The sequence below is a fragment of the Dipodomys spectabilis genome, unplaced genomic scaffold, assembly GCF_019054845.1.
Source record: "Dipodomys spectabilis isolate Male_0828 unplaced genomic scaffold, ASM1905484v1 ptg000278l, whole genome shotgun sequence".
In the NCBI taxonomy this organism is placed as follows: Eukaryota; Metazoa; Chordata; class Mammalia; order Rodentia; family Heteromyidae; genus Dipodomys; species Dipodomys spectabilis.
The window spans coordinates 816,017-819,845 of record NW_024870955.1 but is presented as its reverse complement, the minus strand read 5'-3'; the positions used below and the strand labels follow the sequence as shown (position 1 = coordinate 819,845).

The 3,829-nt window shown below is 36.7% G+C and overlaps 1 non-coding gene across 1 annotated transcript; it reads left to right on the top strand.

Moving 5' to 3' along the window:
• The first annotated feature begins 289 nt into the window (after positions 1–289).
• Positions 290–391, top strand: LOC122126446. Its single transcript, XR_006150932.1, has one exon. It is a non-coding gene; the product is annotated as a U6 spliceosomal RNA (small nuclear RNA).
• The last annotated feature ends 3,438 nt before the right edge of the window (positions 392–3,829 follow it).

Here is a 3,829-nt window from a genome sequence, read left to right as displayed (position 1 = left end):
CATATTTAAAACATTAAAACTTTTAACAAACCTTAACACTATCTATAGTGTTCATTATGACAGGTTCCTTGTACAGAATAATTGAATTCCTCCCCCTACACATCCGTTGAACAATAAATAACTGGAATTATTTTGTTTTTGACATGTCAAACTTGACTTTATTCTTAAAAGTGTTCTTATGTAAGAAATACATTGTTCTAAAATTTCACGACAATTCTTTTGAATTTAATTTTTGTGGAATTGTCTAGTTTAAGAAAATCAATTACACTTTATATATAAAAAATGTTCTGTGCTCAATTCGGTAGCACATACACTAACATTGGAACAATAAAAAGAAGAATAGCCCCTGACTGAGGATGACACGCAAGTTCGTGAAGCATTCCAGATTTTTAAAAGAACAGATGCTGGAGGGGATGTGGACAGAAAGGAACCTTAATGCATTGTTGTTGGGAGTTTAAACTTGTTCAAAGGCTTTGGAAAGTAGTATGGAGGTTCCTCAAAAGACTACATAGAGCACCCCTAAGACCCAGCAATCTCATTTTGGGCATTCACCCAAATGATCACAAACAAGACCATACTAAAACTACTAGCAAAACTATGTTCATTGCAGCATTATTTACCATAGCTAAGCTACATAACCAAACCCGATGCCCCACACTAAACGAATGGATCAAGAAAATGTGTGTGTGTGTGTGTGTGTGTGTGTGTGTGTGTGTGTGTGTGTGTGTGTGTGTGTACTGGATTTCTATTCCTCTATCAGAAAGAATGGCATCACCCAGTTTGTTAGGAAATGGAAAGACTTGGAAAAAATTATATTAAGTAAATTAAGCCAGGCCCAAAGAAGTGAAGTAAGCCAGGCCCAAGGAAACATAGATCCCATGCTTTCCTTATTTGCAATAACTAGTATGTGTCTGATACAAGCAGAAAAGTTCAGATAAGTTGATGTTAGGGGAATGAACCCCAATATAAGTATTCAAATGTTTTTTTTTGTTTTTTGTTTTTTTCCTTTCATGCAATTTTTCTAACATATTTATAAGAAGATTTCTATGTTGCTTTGTATGTCCTTCCCCCAAGGTATAACCCATATTTCACTGCATTTGATGTTGGTATAATTTGTGGAGGGGAAGGGAAAAAAAACAATTCGTTTAACTAGGGATACAGGTGGACCCATTGCAACAATTAGATGTACAAGTCATTATGTAAAAAAATGAACCTTACAACTTTGGGGGGAGGAGGACCGGGTGGGGGAAGTGTGGGATTATGGGAAGGGATGGGAAGGGGAAGCAAAGAGGAGCCAACAATGCTTAATAAGAAATGTACTCGTTATCTTGCCCATGTAATTGTAACCCCTCTGTATGCTATTTTCACAATAAAAAAAAGAAGCATAGGTCCTTTGGTATCCCTTATTTGCAATAACTAATGTATGTCTGGGATAAACAAAGAAGGTATGGTAAGGCGAAAAAAAGGAGGAGGCATCAATACTTGATAAGAAATGTACTCATTACCTTTTCCAGGTAATTGTAACTCCTCTGTATGGTATTTTCACAGTTAAAAAAAGAGAAAAGGTCAAAAGCATGCGCATATGACTAGATAAGATGATGTTAAGGTAAATGAACCCCAAGATAGGGACACAAGTGGTTTTTTATTTGTTTCTGTTGTTTCTAATGTATTTATAATGTACAATGTGATTTTTTTATATGTGCATCCCCCACAGTTAAACCCCTGTTTTCACTGTATCTGATGTTGGTGTACCTCCATCTTGTATATACACTTCTCTAATTTGGGTATGGAAAAGGAAAAAAACAAAATGCTTAAATAAGGATACAGTATGACCCATTGCACCAATGTGATGCACAAGACAGTACGTTGAAAAACGAACTTTACAATTTAGGCGGGGTGGGGGCAGGGCAGTGTACTTGTGGAGGTGGGAAGGAAGGGATGGTGGGGGAAAACAAAGGAGAAGGTAACAATGCTTGATAGGAAATGTATTCATTACCTTTTTCATGTAACTGTAACCACTCTGTACAGTACTTTTATAATAAAAAACATAAAAATGTTCTGGGATGGAAGAGAATATTACCCCTATTTTACCCATATAATATCGTTAACAAAGAACTTAATGAAAACACTGATATGAATATATTTTGAATAAATGTGTGTGTGTGCGTGTGTGTGTGAGTGTGTGTGTGTGTGTGTGTGTGTGTGTGTGTGTGTGCGTGCCTGCTCATTTTCATTCTCAGAGTTTGAATTCAGTGCATCAAGGTCTCTCTAAGCTATTCCTTTCTAGGTTGATGAGCTATTATATAAGCTACATCTCCATTCTTGGCTCTTTGCTAGTTCATTAATTAAAAAAAAATCTCATGAATATTTTTGTCCTGATTGGCTTCCAACGGTTATCCACAGATCTCAGGTTCCTGAGCAGATACCCGTGTAGACAGGATTACAGGTATGACCAACCAGCACAAGGCTTTCAGAATACTTTAAAAAGTAGAAGAAAATTTACTTCATAGAGGCTTGTTTATCATCTCCAGCTTTTACAGCATTTTGGAGTGATTATATGTGAATTTATTTCATTTTTGGATTCTTAAAAGACAGTAAGTTATGGTATTTAAAAGTTTAATCCTTTTTTTTTTTATCGGTCATGTGGCTTGAACTCTGGGCTTGGGCGCTGTCCCTGCGCCTTTCAGCTGAAGGCGAGTGCTCTACCCTTTGAGCGACAGTGCCACTTTGGCTTTCCTAGTGGTTTATTGGAGATAAGAGTCTTATAGACTTTACAGCCTGGGCTGGCTTTGAAGTGCAATCCTCGGATCTCAGCTTCCTCTGTAGCCAGGATTATAGGCGTGAGCCACCAGCTACTGGATAATTTTAGTACTTTTTAAAACGTATACTGGAACTGTGGAACAGAAGAAATTTGTCTCTCTTTAGACCTCAATTTGAGGTCTGAGCATGATAACCCAATGTCACCAACACAGTCTGTGTTGAAGAAAAATGTGACAGAAAACGATTACTGTTGGCAATAATTGCTATGCTATTATTTCTTGGACAACATGAATATTGAATTAAGAGAGTAAGGGAATGGAGAGGATTTTACCTACTGTTTTCATTGCTGACTTTTGGAAATTTTGACTCATTTCCTTCCCCACTGTGTGTCTTTGGGCCTTGCACTTAGTGCCTTTAATTACAATATTTCCTAACACTAAAATGGTAATAATATTAGAATTATAGCAAATGTTTTCTTAAGAATTAAGAGAAATAAAATGTGAAAAACTTAACATAAACTTCTAGGAATGAGCTTACAATTACATGGGCAAGATAATGAGTATATTTTTTATCAAGCATTGTTGCCTCCTCTTTGTTTCCTGTTCCCATCCCTTCCCATCTCCCCCAAACCCCTCATCCCACCAACCCCCCACCTCCCGCCAAAGATGTAAAGTTTGTTTTTCGACATAAGGACTTGTACATCTCATTATTGCAATGAGTCCACCTGCATCCCTATTTAAACGATTTGTTTTTTCCCTTCCCCTCCACAAATTATACCAACATCAAATCCAGTGAAAGCATGGGTTATACCATGGGGGATGGACATACAAATCAACAAAAAAATATCTTATAAATATCTTCGAAACAATTGCAATAAAGAAAGAAAAATGAATCCTTATCTTGGGGTTCATTTCACCTAACATCAACTTATCTGACCTTTTCTGCTTGTCTCAGATATATACTAGTTATTGCAAATAAGGTAAACCATGGGACCTATGTTTTTTGGGGCCTGGCTTAATTCATTTAATATAATTTTTTCCATGTCTTTCCACTTCCTAACAAATGGGGC